Consider the following 12917-nt stretch of genomic DNA (forward strand, 5'->3'; position numbering starts at 1 on the left):
CAGATATTGCTTGTGCAAAATGCCTTTTAGGGACAGTTTTTAGCATGGACACGCCAGGCTTTTCATTTTCCAGGCAAAACAAAGTGGATTTGGGAATACTAGTAAAAAGATCAGAGAGCCTATTTCCAATGATTCAAACCTACATTAGTAGTTGCATGGAAAACAGGAAATGGAAAGCCCTTTGTTACGGCCCTAGTGTGGTTGTTGTGGTGTGTTTGTGTCTCTCTCTCCCCACTCTCCTTCTCCAGGTGATCGCCCCTCCTCCGACCAGCAGCCGTTTCCACTCAGGTAATCGGCTGATCGTGTATAAAGAGTGGGGGGAGAGGTGCGGACCGGAGAGACCGAGAGATGGTAGACCACCGTGGTGGAAGCGTGAGGCTAGGTTTTATCGGTGACTGTGTTTTCTTAGCTCCTGGCTCCTATTTTCTGTGGAAAAGATAGTATTGATCATTCTTGTTTTTCTCGTGTGTCCCCCTCGTGTGGTGACGTTTTTGGTTTGTTTTGTCTCTTGGGTTTTCCTGAGCCTCACCCTTCATATCCTGGAACAAGACTGTTGACAAAATGTACAGTTTCTCGGACTTACTGTCTCTGTTCATCTGCATGATCTATGCGTAGTGTCAGACAAACAGGATGCCTGTTATCTGGGATTGTCGAGTTATCCTTTTTTAATCGAGGGAGCAGTGTGCTGCTTTCTTATGGAATGAATTTACTATCATAATGCAAGAGCATTTTAAATTGATTCGAGGGCAGGATTTATCGATTTCATTCTCAGATTTTGTGATATTATCTCTCAAAACTCTGCTCTCACTCTCAAATTTGCTCTGCGCTCTCAAATTTGCTCTGCGCGTGCTCAAACTGTGTCCACACACTCGGTTACGATGCTGCTCGCGCAGATTTCCTGCGCTCACTTTCCAGCTCTCTCTCTTGCTCTCACGGAACATGTGTGCTCACGAAACTCTGCTCTGCTCGCGGATCTTTGGTGTATCAACGCTGTCAACCAATAGAAGGCCGGCTGGTAGTGACCAATCAGATGATCCCTGTTTGGATACGGTGCGTTGGCTGTTTTTCAAAGAGCGTCGCATACGGGCGGGCACTCTTTCAACAGGTTTCATTCACTCCCTACCCCCGGGGCAGTAATAAATGTGATTTATTTTATTGGTTGGACCACTGTTCGAATAAAATATCATTCAACACATACAAGAGCGTCCGAGCTTCTCATTAAAATGGCTATATTGTATAATAATAGCCGCATCGAACTAGCCTGGCTGACGCGACTGCACAACTCAATGAGATGCTGGTCTGGAAACTACGTGTTTATTTTCTCGTATTTGAGGCGTGGTTTTACAAATGCCTAGAGCCGTTTATTGGGCGCTACGAATGTCTATCAAATGCGCCTGGTAATTCCCATGCTGCCTTGCGCGCGATTCATAGCCAAAGCCTGTTGGCTAACACATCCTTCTTGGCAGTGAAGTCTTTCAACGCCAAACGTTGCTCTTTTTTTAAAATAAACTTGCGTTCTAAGCTACTTAAAACACTGTCTAAGGCTGCATCGAACGGTAACGTTAGGTCCGCTGCCATGTTGGATTAACACACTACAAGCTTCGGTGTCGCGCATAGACGTCGTCATCGTCTATGCGACGATCTGTGATTGGTTCCCTATCTCAGGCGAAAATAAGGGCGATAGTTTCCAGACTGCTTTTGCAGTGAGAATAGGCGCGTTCGACTTCATGCAGATCTGTGCAGATCTGACTTGACGTGATGCATGCTGGGTAGAACAAGTTCATTTTAACCAATCATATTCGAGATCTATGAGCATAACAACCCAGCATGCATCACGTCAAGTCAGATCTGCATGAAGTCGAACGCGCCTAATGAAATCGCGCGCAAAGCAGTATGGGAACACCCAGGCTAGCATCAAACACTATTATTATACAATATAGCCATTTTAATGAGAAGCTCGGACGCTCTTGTATGTGTTGAATGATATTTTATTCGAACAGTGGTCCAACAAATAAAATAAATCACATTTATTACTGCCCCGGGGGTAGGGAGTGAATGAAACCTGTTGAAAGAGTGCCCGCCCGTATGCGACGCTCTTTGAAAAACAGCCAACGCACCGTATCCAAACAGGGATCATCTGATTGGTCACTACCAGCCGGCCTTCTATTGGTTGACAGCGTTGATACACCAAAGATCCGCGAGCAGAGCAGAGTTTCGTGAGCACACATGTTCCGTGAGAGCAAGAGAGAGAGCTGGAAAGTGAGCGCAGGAAATCTGCGCGAGCAGCATCGTAACCGAGTGTGTGGACACAGTTTGAGCACGCGCAGAGCAAATTTGAGAGCGCAGAGCAAATTTGAGAGATAATATCACAAAATCTGAGAATGAAATCGATAAATCCTGCCCTCGAATCAATTTAAAATGCTCTTGCATTATGATAGTAAATTCATTCCATACTTTCTGTCCACTGTATCTGTTTATGTATGTGTCTATTAATGTGAAGAACACATGGATGGACACGCAGATAAACTTAAAAGAAGACAAAGTACAAGAAAAACCCCTCTGTCTATTGTTGCTCTCTTTGGAGAGGTGATGCGTATTTCCGTCTTAAGCTAGAAACGTCAAGTGTTTTGTATAAAATACTGCATTTAAAATGACTCGGTTGTATTCCCTTTGTTTCTTATAATCGGCTATCCTTTTCTGTTCAGTGAATTCGTAAAACCCTTTGCAGGTTGAGAGTGAAAAATTCCTTATTTTAATCCCTGCAGGAGTGAACGCCAGTATTTGTATTCAAAGTCAAAGTGCATCCACCATCAAAGGGTTGTATGAGAAATCCAGTCGTCTCTCTACTTCATTTAGTTAAAAGAAAGATAGGAGGGATGGAGATTAAGAGAAGGGAATAGAGAGGAAGAAATGTGAGATAAAAAGTAACCTCTGGGGATTAGCAGTTTCATACGGTATGCTCGCAGCAAGTTAACCATTGAAACATTAGTTTCCCTGCAAACACTCATTTTGACCGTGTGTGCAGTTGTACTGCATGAGTGGATACACTGATGGAACAGTGCAGACCTTAAATGCATGTTTGCTGAGCTGCTGCTACACCTTCTGGTATTGAAAAAAAAAATATCATCCCGGTGATGATACTGTTGACTTTCTGCACTGCAATAAATTTACAAGATCAAAACTTAAACAGAGTTCTTTTTCTAAGCATTACTGCAAGCATTACTTCCAAGATGCTTTTTAAAATTTACTTGTAGTTAGTTGCTTGTGTCTGAAGGTTCTCAGTTATCCAGGTCATGGGATATCCGAATACTAAATGGCAACTGGACTTCTTGAAGACGTTTTGCCACTAACCCCAGTAGCTTCTTCAGTTCTAAAGGACTGTTGGGGAGTTGAGGTTTAAATAGGGACATCTGTGGGTGTAGCCCATCAGAAACTTGCTTGACTAGTGTCCATTAATGACCAGAGACTTGCACGACTAATGTCTGTTAATGGCTAGATGCTTGCTTGTCATCAAGGGGGGACTTTTTGTCCCTGTCCTCTTTCTCTAATGAGTGTTGCTCTAGCGAACCATTATCAGTCAGAGGCTCCAGTCTCAGGGTGTGAATGGATGTGAAAGTTCTTGGGGACAAAAGTTAAGACTGTATTGTAAAGTCAGTCCAAAGCCCATGTCTAGATAGATGGCTTCCTTTACTCCGTTTTCAAACCATCTGTCTTGGTTTGGATGTTGTTGTCTTTAAAGATTTAGTCACTCATTCTGAACCAAAAGGCTCAATCTGTTTCTGGATAACCTCTGGAGAATCAGGTCCAGAAAAAAGACTTAAGTCAGTTTAAATAGGAACACACACATTCAGTACTGATGGCAATAAAGAATGGCAATAGGCCTTAGCTTGGTAGCACTGAGTTGGGCGCTATTCGGCCAACCCCTGCCCCCACCAACGCTCTAACTACATGCCTATTTTTGGATTATCTGGGAGATCATTGGAGTCAAGCACAGCCAATATGGTGACGGCCATGTCCAAGCTTCAGTCCCGGGTTAAAATGGCAGCAACAGTTAAAACAAAGTACAAGTTCCACACAATCTACGGTTCGTTAAATGTAGTACGTTTGCAGCAACATCCCAGCATTTCTGCTAACTGACCTTTTGTTGGCCTTCTGATTGGTCTGCTGACCATCAACCAGAGTGCTCCCACCCTTTGTCAAGTCATGACTTCCTATGTTACTGTTGCTAGGTTAGATAAGTGAGCCATGTGGGGGTCCATTCCCATAAAAAAGCATTATAGACCAATCAGAAGACCAACAAAGGGTTAATTCTCATGCTTCCTCTCTTTCTTTGTGTTTCTGCTGGTAATTTAGTGGTGTTTTTCTTAGAAAGTGGCTGCATCTAATCTGAATTTGACACAATCTGAAAATGTCTGGGAAAAAAAATCCACATTACTTTCTATTTGTCTGCAGCGGGCACCCTGAAAACCTGACAAAGGAATATTTGCAGGTAGTTTTCAGCGAACCTGACATTTTTGACACTTTAATCATCTTGTTATTTCTGTCAGACAAACATTTCCCAACACCACGCATTCGAATGAGCCCTTTCAATCTGTGCAACAGAAGAGTTGAATCTGTTGCCCCATCGCAACAACACGTGTCACAGTAATACCTTGAAACAATGTAAGCAGGACCTCCTCACATCAAAGGTCAAAATGATAAATTCCCACAATGATTGACCAAAAAAATCACAACCCGTGTCACTTCTGCTCCATCTCCTGCATAAGGTAATATTGATATTTTGCTCAGCCTGAGATCAATGGCTTGTCACACCTCATTAAGTCAGGTAGAAAGGCTGTTTACTTTGCACATTGTAGTCAGGGCTGGTATAGTCTGTGACCATAAAGTGTCTCTGTGATGCATGCTAACAATCCCAGTCCCGGGGGAGGTTTTGTGGTGGCTCAAGGTCAGGGGGATATCACTGGGGTCTCGGATTAACTGCCCTCTGGAGGTTTTTCATCTTTGTTAAACGGAGAATATATACTTCGCTGCTTGACCTTGGGAAGGTTGTTTTGTGCCCCTCGGGATATCACGCCATAATTTCAAAGCTGTGGTCAGTGGCACCGTGTCCAAGGTGAATGTTCAGGAAATGACCTGGCAAAGTGAGATAAATTCTCCAGTTTTCATTTCAAACTTCTCAAGAGAAATCCCCTTGTGACAGTACAAGGCTTGTACGTGTCTTACAACTGAACAACTTACACACATTCTCATATAAATCTATTGATTGCTTCGCTAGAAAAATATGAGCTGGGAATTGAGGCATCCCGTTCTTTGTCCCGAGCCAGAATGTCGGTAGAGTGTAATATGACGAAGACTCAGCCTAGATTTTAGGGATTTTAGGCCTCTTTATCGATGTGGGTCTTGATGTCTTACAACCACAGTTTTCTTTTATAAACTCCCGGCACATCGTGAATTGATAGACCTTCATTTAAAGCGCAACTTACTTAATCCTTTCTTATTCCACATTGTTTCAGAAATGATTAATGGAAACATTCCCACCACTACCTTCTTAATCTTTTTGGCTTTTAGGATGAATGGTGTAGCCTTTCTTCATTTATTCATCTTACCAGGCAGTGGCAACCACTTAATATTAGATTGCATAGTTATCTAAAAGTGCCTGTGGTCCTCATGCACCTAAATAGGTAAACTGCCAATGACTCCCAAAACGTCATACTGTCTATGATTGTTTACAAAGTTGTGGGTACCAGGTGGTGGAAAGGAGGGAGTAAATAGTAGAATAAGTCAAACGCCTCTTTTAAAAATCCACTGCTCTTATTTTTCTGGTGCGGACGGGCTGCAACAAGCAACAAACCAAACTATCTGAACAGCTATTTGAGACATATCCAAGTCCTGCTAGATGAGGTTTCAGTAAAGACTCTGTGCCAGTTGGATTTCTCAGAAATAGGACTTTAATACTACACAATGTGTCTCCTTCCTCCACTTTTTGTGTATCTCCGTTGCTAAGCTTACTTCATAATCCCTCCGCTCTACTATTGTATTTGTCTAATTACCGGGCCTTGATAAGGGCTATCTGCATACTGTATTTCATATTACTACTGAACTTGATAGCACCACTGTGTATTGTTTATAACTGGGCATTCCCCTCTCTATATATGTAATGTAGCCGTCACACACTCTGGACAATCTGATAACACACATATAGTATATGGAGTGTCTGTAGCTAACTGTATTGTATGTCTGACCACTTACAGTGACGCACAGTTTTTTTTCCTAACCAGTTTAGGGTTGGTTAACTTTAAAAATTTAGGATTTAAGTTCATTTGTTCTCATATGGGAATAATATTCAAACATGAAAGTGAACTGCATGCATTCAGCCTATTAAACTGTAATTCTGAGACTATGTCTGCATGTATCCATTACATTTAAATGGGAGAACATGATGATATTCAGTTCATACGGTATTATATTATTACAAACTCCAAATAACATTATACTATTTTCACTATAGAAACATTTTAATAGGTGTTAACTTGCAAATGCAACATAACCGTTGCATCTTCAGTTTGTGTACTATTGCCAATTTCTGCTTTTTGTCTTCATTCATTTCCAGAGTAGCATTGCATCAAGCGTGCTCAAATATATTGTGCAAAAATTCTCAAATGATCATTGTGACAAATTTCTGCTTTCTGAGAGCGTGCAGATGTTCAAGTGTCTTGCGCTTTGTCTTACCGCCCCCGCTATGGAAATCACCAAGTGTTCAACATTTATCCTCGCAAGTAAACCAAATATAAACTCATACTTGTGTGTTCATCTCAGATTCTAAAGATGACTACAACTGGCATTTATCCTTTCACTGGTTTCTTGGAGATTTAGGAAGGATGCGTAAAGGAGTGCAGGCAGGACAGTGTGATTACCTCTCTGAGGTCATAACAGATATTTTTCCCTGCTTCCTGTCCTTCCTGTTGTCAATCTCTCTCATTGCCTACCTCAGAGCTACCAAAAAGGTCCCATTTGGAAGGAAAGAGAAAAATGTGGTTTGGTTATTTAATATGATTTCTGGTCAATATGTATGGCAAGAAAGAAAATAGATGCATTATTGTCTTGTAAAGATGCCACATTATTCATAACTGGATGCAAGAAGACACTCCATTTGTTATTGACATTGTCAGGCAACGAAATGGGCAGCCCCCTCAGGTATTTGTTATGTTGTTGATATATGAGGCACTGAATGAAGGTCCCTGGGTAGTTCTGCTGAAATGCAGAGATGGGATATGACTGTGTCTGTATATAGTACATGGTTGTGTTAGATTAGATTGTATATGTCACAGACTGATTGCGATGAGTGTCACCCAAACATTTGGTTTCTGCCGAGCCACAGACGGGTGCATTTTAACAGCAGGCAGCAGCATATGCTGGATTTGCTCCTGACAGTCATGTGTGATCACAGTTTGCGTGATGTGAAATACTAATAAGAAAGGCTTTCAGCGAACGTAAGTTATCTTCACACTCTGTAATGCCATTTGGCTTTTTAAAATCGTCCTAAACCCTTTTGTACAGCCACAGAAAGACAATGGAAGATTGCATTAATGAAATAAATGGTGGCTAAAATAAAGAATGAAGTCATTCTGGAACAAAAAGCAGCAATGGCAGTAAAATTCAGTGCACTAATTTCATGTGAGTTGCATATTCATTAAAACAGAAACAAGTCAGGTGTGAAAGTTTTTGTATCCCATGGTACTGCATAAATTTCTATGCTAGCTCTGGATAACATCTGTCTTTCTATTATCCTGGGTTATCCAAGGTTTAAAAAACATAATACTACTAACAAAAATATTCATTAAACTGGGTAAGAAGTATTAGCAGTTGGGTGTCAACACCCAATGCACTTATGCCACATTCATGAATGAACAATACGTACCTTCTCCCCAACACTCTATTTTTATAGGTAGTGAGCAGACAGTTGCTCTTATTATAGGTGTATTATGAGAGTCTTTCTCCATGCAGCCTGTGTGTGAAACCTCCCGTGCACCAGTTGGTCCCTTGGGTCCTGGCAGGTTGACAGCCCTACAGGCATCTTCCCGATTCCAAGGCGTTCGACTAGTATTCCTCTTTCAGTCGTTACACCCTGCCTCTGCCTCTCTCTCCCACATACTAAAGGTTGCACAATTTTATATGAAACTCACTGACACTGCTACATGTCCACCAAACGCAGAAGACAGCTTTAGCCTTTTATTACACGAAAACTATGACAATAACACTGGCGATATAGGTTTATAGCTCACGCATTGTTCTGTAAAAAAAATTTCCTGAAGTCATTGTCTGATCCACGCAAATCCAGACTCACCAGCTCTGCTTCTGCAAATGTTGTTCAGTAGTTGGCACTGCAATCCCCAGGCACTGAGCTGATTATAATATGCCCTGTTCGAGAGGGGAAGAACTTGACACACACACACACACACACACACACACAAGTTTGCTTTCATGTTTCATCCAAACCGTCTTCTCTCCCGTCTTTTAATATTAGACATGGCGGTCATCAGCATCATCCATAATTCTGTGATATTTACGTAAGTAAGTACGTTCTGAATATAGAGCTGAATACAGAGGAAGACAGTTTGCTGCCTGGAGAAAACCCAGCACTGACCTGTGTTCTGTCTTTATCTGACGCCTTGTCAAAAACCCAAAGATAGTGGGCTGTAAATTGTAATCCAAATGTATGAGCTATTCGGAGTTCAGCGTTCATCACCAGTAATACTCTAGTAGATGTAATAACTAGTCTTGAAAGGGACGCCAGCAAAACACAATGTCTGTAAAGATTCTCAGTCGCTCAAAAGTGGCTGGGTTAACTTTGTATTTAAAGATGCCATGACGCTGTAAGCAGGAAGTTATAGTCGCCCGATCGCAAGACAATAACAACACGAACACCTCTGAAAAGACAGGTGAGGAGCCCAGTGGGTCATTGCAGGAAACTAGCAGCTGTTTTTCAAGTGTGTGGAAATACTTCACTTAAGATGAAGCCCATACTACCGTGACATGCAGAATACGTAAGCCATTCCTGGAATACAACAAATGTACTACTGCATTACACACTCATCTGAAAAGGCGCCCAAATTCTCTTGACAGCAGTCAGTTAATAGCTTTATCAAACACCCTGTAGTAACAGAGAGGAGGAGACTGTAAATCAACAACTTGTTGGTGAATTTCATTGTTTAAAGTTATTAGACCTTTAGCTGCTATACACAGAAAAGGCTTTGGAGACTTACCACATTTTCTTTAATCCCAGCTACACTATGCTGAAGTACTATTAAACGCTATTGACGGTTATGCCGATTTATATAGGCTATACATATCTGCAGCGCACAGTATTGATCAGTGCATGTGTTTATGTGCAGTTCTGTTGTGTTCTAATAGTTGACATTGTTGCTGTGGTTGTAGAGCGTGTTTTTGTCCTTGATGTCAGTTAATGCACCATCTGAAAGACGGAAGTTATGGTAGAACTGAGAGTGTGCTGAGCAAGAGACGCATATTAGAAGTGTCAGACTGACGGTGTTTATGTTGTTACAGTAGTCCATGTTCAAGGGGCCGCTGTGTTAGGTCAGTTTGTTAAGTTCACAACTTGTTTTGTTGCTGTAAATCTGGGTATACTTGTACTCTGTTGACCCCTTTAAAGGCCTATTACTTAAGTTTGTGACTGGATTGTATTTACATTTGTTGAGTGAATAAAACCTACTTTTTCAAGCAACACTCTTGTGTCCATGTTGCCTCACTGCTTAGTCCCTGACAACTGTTAACAAGCAACACTCACCTGCATTTAGAGGATGTTTTTCAGACTAAACTGGGTGGTATCTTCTCTTGTACGCTTAGTGGTTCTTTAATGACCCATGAGCGGCATTTTAACTGCATTAGGGGAGAAACTGCAAACTTTCCCGACTTGAGCCTGGAAAGTTTATGTCCATTGGAGTTGTTTAGTCATTAGAGCACCACTGTACATGGTGTTCAGTCTCAATTTCATCTACCTGCCACTCACTTAAAACTGATGAAGTCACTTACGTGAGTGGTGAAACCTCTTCAAGAAAACTCAAACGATTTAATTTGCTTTTGTTTTAGCTTTGTTACAGATGTCTGACATCATGTTTTGAATGATTGCTGCACAGAAGTTTTCCAATGCTCATACCAAGGGGTGGAAGGCTGCGGTGGGAGAGAGACGAAGGTTACAGGTCCACTGCCGTCTTGATATTGTGTATGTGGCAAAATGCTGATTCCCAGCAAAAACATCACCGCTTTCATCTGATGTGAAGTGGTGCAAGGGCTTAGGGTATAAGACAGGGCTATCTCACTGCATTGATCACCACTTTGTGCTGAATACGCTAAAAGTGGGAGGAAAGTGTTTTGAGGGGATTAGCTAATTTGATCTATCTATCTCCTATTTTTTTTTTTTTTCTTCAGAGGGGAAGTGAGAGAACAGATTGTGAGAGTCTGATGCTATCCATCAAAAACGGATGTGACACTTCAGGGGTCCAGTTAGTGTTTTACCATATTTTGTTGAAGGCATGTGCAAAATGCTATTATAGACACACATGGATGCATACATCATGGAAATTTCATGTTTTCCGCAAGATATCATGTCATAACTGATGACTCGAGTTGAGAACTTGAGTTACTTAGAGCAAACATTTAATTTGTCTTTTGCTTTATAATTTGACCTGATTCTTGAAAAACCACAGTAGAGTCAAGATCTAGGTAGGAACCTAACTCTAACCATTTAGGAAATGTTTGAATGTGAAGCTTGTGACATGCCTGAAGATCAAGTGAAACCTACAAAGCCTTGATAGCCTGGATAGACCACACACAATAACAGATTTAAAGAAACTGTTCTTTACTAGTTCTCAATGCCCAGGAGACTTCCTTACGTGTCGATCTTCAAAATACATAAAGAACATGCCACTTGGGGCTTGTCAGATTCGTTGATGAACCTGCTTGCAGGCCTTGGAGTGGCTTACAGTTTGGTTAAGTTAGGCATCTTTTAGTGCCAAGTGAGGTGTGAAACACCCAAAACTACAAAAAAAAAATTTCAATGCCACCCACTAAACCTCACGGACTCAGTACAGCCTGGTCTTATAAGTTGAGATGCCCATAATAATCATAATCAGTTCAAACTTAGTAAACATTATCCCGCTTAACATCAGCACTCTTAGCATTCTTTATTGTCTCACAGGCCTGCCAGCATGGCCACCGACACATGGTCTTGTTTTTCTCTGTCTGTAACTGTGTAGGATGCTGTGCTATTTCTGTCATTTGGAAAAAGAGTGAGAGCTTATTTGTGCAACTTGTGGAGCTAAAGAACTGTGAAATTACATCTACAAATCAACTGTATGCATTCTCAGGTTAATGATCGGTTAATGTCAGAAACAGTGTTTTATCTTTCGTTCAAATGCTTATTTTTACAACTGCATATGATTAATTCATATGATAACTCAGAGGATGTTGTTGACTTAATGAAGTACCTAGAAGAGCAACAAACTTATTATATCGAACACATTATTATTTTCTTTTTTTTTCCCGTCATTCTCAAAAGAGTTGGATTGCCAGGTGGTCTTGTGAACCAAGCTAAGGATGTGAGATAAAACCGGATTTTGTTACAAACAAACAACAGTCTTTTCATCTGTTTGCAAATTCACATTACCCCAATTTTCCTCAAGAATCCAAACTTGATATCTAATTAACGCACTTGTCTCGAGGAGTTCTCTCGTTTTCTCGCTTTTTCTTTGTTGTCTGGCTCTCCTTGGGACTCCAGTCTTTTCTATCTCGTCCTCATTTGTACAATGTGAAGATTTAAGCAACCTTAAGTGTAAATTACCCCAGAGGGTGTTGAAATGTGCTCCCAATTTCTTCAGTGGCAAATGCAAAAGATGAGGAGACTCTGCTGCTGCACAACACATTATGAGACATTCGATAACTGTAACCTAACTGCAGCTGTCGTTGCCGGGCAACACGTTCTAATCAGTAAATCAGCTGGTGAAAAGGATCTTTTTTGAGACTATTCTGGACTGTCTGTTCACGTATCTATTAGTCTGATGAGTCTGAGTTGTACATTTTGATTCATAATCCTCTAAAGCCGATGAAATGTAATAGATGGAGCGCAGCTGTGTGAGAGAGCAGCTGTATTTGACTGATAGGCTGCCAGATGTGTGATTAAAACAGATTATTTATGAATTAGAAATCCCGTGGACGTAACCGCCATAACCCAAATGAAACATTGGAAGTGTTAAAACATTAAGTTCCTCCTTGAATCAATTGCTGGTGACTTCTCAAAGGCAGAACGTTCAGCATTTCATCTTCTCCACCGCCCTCTTCTGCACCACCGACCCATCCAATCCATCATTGTATGACTAGCTTAGTGTCAGTTTACTGCAGTATGGATTCCAAGTTCATCAGCAGGTTTTAGAAAGTCGGTCCATGCCCTGAATTCCATGATGAATCCTTAATGATCCCAGCGTGAGGTTAAAATTGAGGCATGACGAGTGAGTAATAGTTGTGTCTTTGAGTTCCTACGGGGCCATAGATGGAATTATTATCCTCTGGTGTGAGCTAATTGGCATGGAGCCTGAGGGTTGACAGATGAGTTGGATGAGGGTTAAGGCGTGTGTGTGTGTGTGTGTGTGTGTAGGTGTTCATGCAGACAAGCTGGTGTGTGATCACGGTTTTAAATGTTCCCATCCAATTTGTGTGTGAGACTTGATATAGAGCGGTTAACAAACACCCAATGCAGCAAAAACATTTCCCGCGTACAAACACACGTTGTTTTCATTTGTCCTTTACAATTAATATAAAAAACATCAATGCCCTGGAAAAGTATGAGAATAGACGTGTTTCAGATTTCTATCCATGACATCAGCGATCCTTTCTAAATTCCACAG

The sequence above is a fragment of the Chelon labrosus genome (assembly GCF_963514085.1).
Source record: "Chelon labrosus genome assembly, chromosome: 21".
Taxonomy (NCBI): Eukaryota; Metazoa; Chordata; class Actinopteri; order Mugiliformes; family Mugilidae; genus Chelon; species Chelon labrosus.